Here is a 9928-nt window from a genome sequence, read left to right as displayed (position 1 = left end):
TTTTTTCCATCCGGCTTCAAATATCAATCCAAACCCAACTGAGTTTGGATGTAGTAATGTTCCGTTAAATAACATCCCTATCTACTTGGCCTTGTGTGAACCCTCTCGCATTTGGACACGCTAAATATTTTCAAGGGAGTCTCATTGAAAAATTTCATCTTCAGCGCTTATTCTATCCTTTATTCCAAGTTTACACCAGGACTGGTCAGATGGACCATGCACTACAAGGATAAGGGTCAATAGCGGCGACTCTTTAACAACGACAAAAAATCTTGCTGCTATTGATCAAGCAATAACGGCGAGATTTTTATCCCCATAATTGATAGGTAATAGCAAGAACATAAATATACCACCGTTATTACTCTACTACAACCATGAATATGTAGGAACTTGAACATGTGAGAGCTCAGAATTCAGTGGGCTAAATCGTGTGTTATTACTCTCAGAATCGCCAGAGAAAGTCCACACTTCTCAACCCTCCTACACTGTAGTAATCTCTCACTCTCAGAGAATTTGAATTCAGTATCGGTTTCATACCCATACACTGCATTTATAAGGGGTTCAAGCTTGGGACACATCCCTAGAAGAAATCCCTTCAGCCCCAAGAGATACATCTCTTCATACATGTAATTGTATTTTAATCATGTTTTATTATCTGATTATTTTATATATAATCTGTTTGTAGTTTAACTGTTACATGTATGAATAGTTGTGACTATTGAGAGAGTGACTATTGAGATGGCCTCCCAACAGTACATGACATTACATCTCCCACTTGGCCATAAGGGATATCATGTGTTTCTATGCTTGTTCTCATCTAAAACCTTAGATATACACTTTCTAAGTGAATATTTTATTCACTCAATCTATGTGAACTTATTCACTCACTACTTAGACATACCTGAGTCTCATCTGACTCACATGTCTAGTGAAAACATCCTTGGTTAGCAGATCTGCTACCATGTCACTTAAAAGAATATAATTTATTGCTATTTTATTTTTCATAAGCATATCGTGAATATATATATATATATATATATATATATATATATATATATATATATATATATATATATATATATATATATATATATTGATATTTAAATTCAATGTGATTACCTTTAGAGCTATCAGCTTTTGTTTGTATTAGTCTTATAGCAGCTTTATTGTCACAAAAAGTTGAATTGGATTTTTTTGAATATCCAATTTCAACTCATTTAAGAAGCAACTTATCCACACACCAAAAGTAGCTGTCATGTTAGAGGCAATACACACCCCTGTTTCTTGTATGACCATGCAATTGCCCCACCTTCTAACATAAATATATAACCAAAGGTGAACTTTGCTTCATCTTTATATTCAACAAAGTTAGCATCTAAATAACCTACAATCTTTAGACTATTTGATTGATAGCTCAGCTTGAGTTCCTCAGTTTCCTTTAGATATCGAAAAATCATTTTCACTCTTTCCAACGAGAAAGCCTAAGATTACTTTGATATCTACTCACTAGACTTACAACAAAACTTAAATCAGGTCTAGTGCAAAGCATTACATACATCGGGCTTCCAATTGCTTGAGCATAGAGAACATTCAACTTTTCTTGTTCATCTTTTGGACAATCATACATACTTAGTTTTAGACAATTTACTACAAGAGTACCCTTTGCCTTGGTACTTTTCATTCTAAATTTCTTTAGAATGTGGTCAAGATATTTTTCTTGACTTAGACATAGCAATCTCGATTTTCTATTTCTTTGTATTTTAATTCTAAAGATATATGAAGCTTTACTCATATCCTTTATTTTAAATCGAGAACTTAACCATGATTTAGTCATATTTATCATGTCTATATTATTTTCTATAATTAATATATCATCAACATAGAAAGATAACACAATAAACTTACTCTCACTATTCTTGGCATATACATAGTGGTCCAGACTATTTGCCTCATATCCCAACTCGGTTATAGCATTATGAAAAGTCAAATACCACTGTCTTGGTGATTGTTTAAGATCATACAAGGATTTATTCAACTTCTATACTTTATTCTCTTGACCTTCAATTTCAAAACCTTTTGGTTATTGCATAAAAATAATTTCATTTAGTTCATTATTTAAGGTCGCTTTCATATACATTTGATATAGGTCAAGATCAAAAAAAGCCACCAATGCCAAAATAATACAAATAGATGTTAGTTTGGCTATAGGAGAATAAATTTTGTCATAATCATTTCCTTTTCATTGAGAATAACCTTTTGCTACTAAACTTGCCTTGAATTTATCAATAGATTCATTTGCCTTAAGTTTTTGCTTAAGAGCCCACTTACTGCCAATTGCCCTATATCCATTAGTCAATGTGGCTACTTCCTAAACTCTATTATTTTTTATGGAGTCTAACTCATCTTTCATTGTTTCCTTCCATAGTTTCAGATTCATTGGAAGCAACTGCATCGTCAAAACTCAAGTTGTCAAGAGTTTCATCTAACTTCATGAAATAACATAATTTCTCACTCAAGAATGTGTAATAATTATTCAAATAAGATGGAAGAGTTCTTGTTCTTTTTTGTCCAATTACTGGGTATTAAGTTTGCACATTATTCATAGCTTGATCGTTATGCTCTAACTCTTGAGTAGGTACCCCAAAATCATTTATGATATCCAAAAGGATACCATCATATTCATGATCAAAATTACTATATTTGGTTTCCAAGAATTCTACTGCCCTGCTTTCTATAAATTCTTTCTTAGGATTATATAGAAGATATCCCTTTGATCATTTTGGTTATCTCATGAAGATGCATTTGATAATCTTGCTATCTAACTTGTCTCTCATTTGACTAAGAATCAACACATGAGCAGGTGACCCCCACTTTCACAAATGACTCAAGTCTGGCTTCCTGTCAGTCTATAACTCATGAGGTATAAGCTTTACAGCTTTAAAGGAACCTTATTTCACCAGAATTTCTTGAAAAGATTTGCATGTGCTAACCTAGACCTTGTCATATCCATTAAGGTTCTATTCCCTTTTTCTGCTACACCATTTTGTTGAGGTGTATAAGGCATAGTTGTATGAGGAGTTATGCTATTATCATTGCAAAATGTCTTAAACTTATAAAAATTATATTTGCACTCTATCAAATCTAATAACTTGGATTTTCCTCCCTAATAATCCTTCAACTTCATGTTTATATGCCTTAAACTTTTCTAGAGCTTTGAGTTTCTTAGAGATTAGGTATATGTATCCATACCTTGAGTAGTCATCTGTAAATGTGATGAAATATAATTTTTTTTCATGTGTTTCTATTGTTAAGGATCTACATATATTTGTGTGTACTAAAACTAGTAAGTCACATGCCCTACAACCCTTAGAAAAATGTTGTCTAGTCATTTTACCTGATATACATGATTCACATCTTTCAAATTCTATATTTTTAAGAGAATATAATAATCTCATGTGAATTATTCTTTTCATTTTATTGATATTTACATGTTATAACCTTAAGTGCCATAAATATGCATCAACATTAAATGCACAATCAATATAGCCAGAAACATTCATTGTATTATTTATAGAATGAGTTACATTTAAACGAAAGAGACCATGGTCAGCATCATAGCAAACCCTGAGTTTTACTTTTCCATCTTTCTCAATAGTGACCTTATCACCTCAGAAATGAATTTTGAAACTCTTTTAGCAAAGTCTTCTACTGATAAAATATCAATTCTCATTGAAGATACATAAAGTATATTTGTTAGTAAAAGACTAGTCACTTCTAATTAGAGCCTGTAGCTTCCTATCCCGATCACATCACTATAGGTGTTGTTTCTCATATACACCTTGTGATATCTAGGCTTCAGCTCTTTCATCTCCACAAGTCCTTCCTTTGACTTAGACATATGTCGCGTCGCTCCTGAATCAATCCACTATCGTAGAAGATCACCATCTGCGATCAATTATTTAGACACAATACAAACTATTTCATGTTCTTCAGTTACTTGTTTTCCTGAATTCTATTTCTTGGTTCTATTTGGGCAATTATTCTTGAAGTGCCTAACTTTTTCACAAAAAAATATGCTTCCTTGGTTGCAGCCTTGGAGTTTTTAGTTTGCACTGGACGCTTCTTGTTAAATTTATTCTTCTTAAATTTCTTGAAGAATGTGCCCTTAGGCTTGAACCTATAAGAGGTTGCTGTGAAGGATTCTTGGGTATTCATGATTTCTCCCTTCCTGTTTTTTGACATGTGCTCTTGCTCAAGAGATAATTATAGAGGAAGCTTAATTAGAAAGCGACTTTTCTAATTTAATCGCATGGTAATTGAAACCATCTTCCAAGTTGGAGGAAGGCTATTTAGTATGATAGAGATTTGTATTCGCTTAAGAATATCATTTTCAGCTATGGCTAAGTCCTTAACCATTACCAACATTCGATTCACATGATCGACTATATTGTCTGACTCTTTCATCTTGCATGAGTTGTATTGTTCTAGAAGAAGTTGAATATGGGTTTTTGAAATCATGTCATATTTATTTTTTACTTCTTTCATCATTTTCTTTACGATGTCAAAGTCTTCAAATACTCAGATGAGGTCATCTTGCATGAATGTTAGAAGAGTTGCTCATGCAAGTTGATCATCTTCGATAAACTTATTATAAGATTTCTTCTCTTCTTCATTAGATTTATCAGTTAGTGAAGATTTTACATTATTCAATACATGCATGGTCTTGTCATGTGTTAATAAATACTCCATCTTCCTCCTCCACATTCCAAAATTCATCCCATTGAGTTTTTCAATTTTGGATAAATCAGCCTTGATTATTCAGTTTGCCACTTTCCTAATTATAAATAAATATTAGAATTAATAAAACTATTTCAACTAATATTTATGAATCTAACTAGTTTAAATTCTTCTAAACTAGTTTAGCATGCAATAGGGTCTTTAAATGTGCTAGAAATACACAAAATTGCTAAATTTTTAAGCAATATTGGCAAAAATAAGTACTAGGTGGTTTTGAGAAACTCAAGACCACCTTCCTGTGATTTCATAAAATAAAAGAAGAGATTTTTGTGTAAGCAAAAACATAGAAACCTATTTTTGCAACTTTTGAGTTAAACAAAAAGTTTTGACCTTCTTTTTGTAATTTTAAAAAAGATTAGTAGCCATTTTATAAATATTTAATAAAGCAAAATGCTATTTAAAATTATTTGAGTTTATCAGAAAAAGAGAACCACTTTTTTGTAATTTTAGAAAAGTAGAAGCATCTTTAAACAAAAAATAAAACAACAAAACCTCAAACTAAAACTTTCTGAGTTAAACAGAAAGTTTCAACCCTCTTTCTATAAATTCAGAAATGATCAAATGCCTTCTTCTGCAAAAATTCAATAAAGCAGGGCACTTTATAAATTATTTGAGTTTATAAAAAAAAATAACCACTATTTTGAAATTAAAAAAAACTATAGGGGTTGTTATGAAATTTCTAAAACGTTTGAGCACCGAACCTTAAAAGTATGCTTCTCTTATAACGACTTTGGAAAGAAAGAGATGAAAAAGATAAACCGTTCTTCCTTTTTGTTTTATTTATTTTTTTTTTTCAGAGAAGAGAACGGCAGCTGGAGCGGCGAGGGGTTTTCCGGCAATGGGTGATAGCTCGGTGCTTCTTCTGGTGAGTCACCACTTCTTACAACGATCGGCAAGCCGCTGTTGCTGCCGGAATAGGAGACAATCTTCAGTGGGCCGATCACCTTACGACAATATTCTCAGGCGTCAGTCGTGGTGAGGGGAATGGTAGAGAACCGAGAAGAAGGGGTATTTCAATGACGGTAAGAGGCAACCGAGAATCGATCCCTCTTACTGACGTTTTCCCCCTTTTTCTTTTAGATTTTATTGTTTTGTTATTCCTCTCCCACGATGCATCCTCTTCATGAAGAAGGGGTATTCCGACGGCGGCACTCTGTACCAATAGTGGCAGATGGCAGCCTCTCTGACGATGCCCGCCTGCTCCGTCCAATCCTCTATAGACAATAGAGTCACGACGACGCCCAAGGATCGGGCTACCACTGGCAAGGTAAAAACCCCTTTTTCCCTCTTTTATGCGATTCAACCGCCACCCCCTCCAACTTCGACGATGGAGTTCTACTGCCGACGTTCTCTTTCTCCGATCAACAACCCCACCTCCTCTAGAGGTTGGGATTTACCATCGATGGATGTTGGGGTCCAATGGCACCACTGCAAAACCGTCCAACTCCCGGACTGCCTGGACTGGGCGTGCAAAAGAGCCACTTAGCCAGCGATGTTAGACAAAACGCTTTAGAAAATGAGTCATCTGCAAACCAACCCGTTCAGAGAATCGCCAAGAGAGAGAGAGAGAGAGAGAGAGAGAGAGAGAGAGAGAGAGAGAGAGGGTTTCGAGCCTTTGCTGCTTCTGCAACCTGAGACCGGAATAGAGAGCACGGGGTTCGATGTGCACAGAGAGGGTAGACTAGCGTCGGTCCCTCTCTGAATTTTCCAGGTGAGAAAGTTCGCAGAGATGGTCGAAGGGTTTGACCACCTTTGACCTGCCAGGAACGAAAATGTTGTTGCCGATAATGAACTTTCCCGAAAAGGTTATACTCTTTTCTCAAGGGCTGTCTCTGATTTTTTTCACAAATAGCAAATTTTTTATTCACTGTTTGTCAAAGCATATTGGAAATCGACTGACCTCTTTTAGCTTATTTTCTTGTTTGATTTTTATGAGGTCTAATGTTGTGCACACGATTACCACTACAGGAGGGAACCACCTGGCACTAATACCACTGTAGGAACTTGAACATGCGCAATAGTAGAATTTAGCGGGCTGAAGCATGCGCTGTTACGCTCAAAATTGTAAGAGAGAGTCCACACTTCTCCACCCTCTTACACTGCAGTAATCTCTCACTCTCAGAGAATTTGAATTCAGTATCTTTCTTATACTCATACACATTATAAGGGGTTCAAGCTTGGGACACATCCCTGAGAGAAATTCCTTCAGCCCCAAGAGACACATCTCTTGGTGTTTCATACATGTAACTATATTTTAAGCATGTTTTATTATCTGATTATCTTATATGTAATCAGTTTGTAATTTAATTGTTACATGTATGCACAGTTATGACTGTTGAGAGAAAGTGATTGTTGGGATGGCCTCCCAACAGTCATCTTATGGCCATATGACCTTACAAAATATCGCCGCTATCGCTTCATCAATAACAATGATATTTATGTCCCTGCGAATGCCTTGCCCCTGCACATATCTCGCTGTTAAAGACCTATTTATAATGGTGAGATTTTCTGGCCATTAGATATTGCGTTAAAATACATTAACATATGTATTTAATAGCCATAAGATCTCATTGTTATAGGGTTACTATATAACGGTGACAGTTGTGCTACCATTATAGAGTGAGGTCAAAGCCTTTATCTGACCATTATTTGGGATTTTTTTTAAGAGGGAACCCCCCGACGAGGGCGCTCTCTCTCTTTCTCTTTCTCTTTCTCTTTCTCTTTCTCTTGTCTCTCATCTTTCGATCCCTGCTCACTCTAGCGAATCCCTCCCTCTTTGTTGCTCACTCTTGTAACCCCTTCCCCGGCTTCCTCCTCTTTCTCTTTCTCTCTCTCTCATCTCTTCTTGCTCTCTCATCTTTCTCGTTGTTGGCGCAGTCTTGCTCATTGTTGCAAGGTACTCTCTCTTTGAAACCTGTAGTGTATGTTTTCTAGGCACGATTTTGAGTGTGTGAATGCCCAAAAATATGGTATGACTGCAAAACGGTTTATGTTTCGTGTTTTTCTTATGTGTATGTTGATTATGTATATGAAATCCGAAACGTGTATCATGTTTAAGCAAATTTTTTTAATATGCATGAAATCTAAAAATGCATCTCAAGCATGGATTGATTTTTCCAAAATTCGATTTGCATTACATTTAGTTAGGAAATAAATTTTTGTATGACCTATATGCATGCTGAAAATAAAATAATTTTTTGTATGCAGAATTTTTTTAGATTAATGTGTTGTTGAGATTTTTATAGTTGATGTTTTTGGTTGAGTTTTTCAAGTTAAAAAATTTTGTTTTTAATTTTTTTTTGGCTGAGATTTTTATCCTTTCACAGTTAGTATTTTGACTTTTCAAGCCTGTCATGTGTGTGGTTGGAATTGTTGTCAAAAGCAAGGTTGTTAAATGCGATGAGGCGAAGCGAGGCGTTGAGCCTGTGCTTCGCCTCTGAGGCATACGCCTCTCACAACGTGAGACTCTCAAGCAAGGTTGTAAATGCGATAGGCGAAGCGAGGCGTTGAGCCTGCGCTTCGCCTCTGAGGCGTAACCCTCAGGTACTGAGGCGTACGCCTCTTACAACACTGGTCAAAAGAAACAAAATTTTTTGTTTTTGACATTCACTATGTGTTTGGAGTTGCTGTCAAAAAATTTCTGTTTTTGACATTCACTGTGTGGTTGAAATTGTTGTCAAAACTTTTTTGTTTTTATATTTACTGTGTTTGCTTGTGTGCAAAGTTAGTTCAACCTACCAAACTTGGTTAAGCCCTTAGGTTCAGTCAAAAGAAATATTGAAGCAAGTGATATACCTTGAGTTGTCCATGTGTGCAAAGTACAAAGTGCACCATCAAGACATTGCCTTATCCTCTAATGCACCTAGCCTCAAATGCCATACAACCATGGATATGTGTTTGTATTAGGCCTGTCAGTGGGTCGTGTTTGACACGATTCTGACCCAAACCAGGTCTTGTATGTCTACTTAGTCAGTTGTGTCAGACCCATAGGATCCCAGTAGATATATGGTCTCAGATCCAGTTTGTGAAATTTTAAATTAGTCCTGGTTCCAGGGTGAAGTGCCGATAAACATCCATAAAATTTTCAGTTATAAAATTTTGTTTTAAAGTTTTTTTTGTGTTGAGATTTCTATCCTTACACAATTAGCATTTTGACTTTTCAAACCTATCATGTGTGTGGTTGAAATTGTTGTCAAAAGAAAGAAAATTTTATGTTTTTGACCTTCACTATGAGATTGGCGTTGCTGTCAAAAAAATTCTGTTTTTGACATTCACTGTGTGGTTGAAATTGTTGTTAAAAGAAAGAAAATTTTATGTTTTTGACCTTTACTATGTGCTTGGTGTTGCTGTAAAAAATAATGCTTTTGACATTCACTGTGTGGTTGAAATTGTTGTAAAAAAATTTATGTTTTTGACATTAGCTGTGTGGTTGAAATTGCTGTCAAAATTTTTTTTTTGACATTCACTGTATGGTTGAATTTGCTGTCAAAATTTTTTGGTTTTGACATTCACTATATGCTTCCCGGCCCAGTCCTGCCTCCGGCCCGGTTAATTTTTTTTTTTTTAAAAGCACAGTCCTAGCCTAGACCTGACTGCAGCAAATAGTTTGATTTGTCCATATGAAATAGATTTTTATTAATAATTGTAGCCATTTTTTTATTTTATCTCAAAAAAAAATTTTGGGCGGCGCTGCCCCCAAACCCCAGACTATTGCACCAATTTTTTTATAATAATTGCAAGCTCATTAAATACCATCTCCACCCCTTTCTCCTGCTCCCAAACAGAGCCTTATACTTCACTCCAGTCATGAATTATTGAGTCGATCTTTTCCATGTGATATCACCACCAGCATCATGCGCCCTTCATAAGGTGCAACTCCAACTCATTTGTCTAACCATGTTCTTGTCAATCAATTGTTGGAGTTTGGCAGATCTTAATGCTTGATGGTCTCCAAAACTACCGAGTAGCTTAAAAACTAGCTAAACTAGTTTCCCCACTGGGGAGAAGGTGCTGACCCCTTCATCTCAGGTTTGACTTCCAGCGGGTGTATGGGTATCTTTCACTGGTAGGCTCGTAAGGGTTTGGGTGTCGGTGACCCCACCTGGAGATTACCAGCTTTGGTGGAGAACTA

General features: G+C 35.6%; 1 long non-coding RNA gene across 2 annotated transcripts; it reads left to right on the top strand.

The window, feature by feature from the left end:
- The first annotated feature begins 5562 nt into the window (after nucleotides 1–5562).
- Nucleotides 5563–7183, top strand: LOC149845933 (uncharacterized). Of its 2 annotated transcripts, none has more exons than XR_016430487.1 (2): nucleotides 5563–6064; nucleotides 6766–7183. It is a non-coding gene; the product is annotated as an uncharacterized LOC149845933 (long non-coding RNA). The 2 variants fall into 2 exon arrangements; XR_016430488.1 differs by having other exon boundaries at nucleotides 5563–6602.
- The last annotated feature ends 2745 nt before the right edge of the window (nucleotides 7184–9928 follow it).

The sequence above is a fragment of the Nuphar pumila genome, chromosome 2 (assembly GCF_984573655.1).
Source record: "Nuphar pumila chromosome 2, dmNupPumi1.hap1.1, whole genome shotgun sequence".
Lineage (NCBI taxonomy): Eukaryota > Viridiplantae > Streptophyta > Magnoliopsida > Nymphaeales > Nymphaeaceae > Nuphar > Nuphar pumila.
This window is presented reverse-complemented; position numbering and strand designations above follow the sequence as displayed.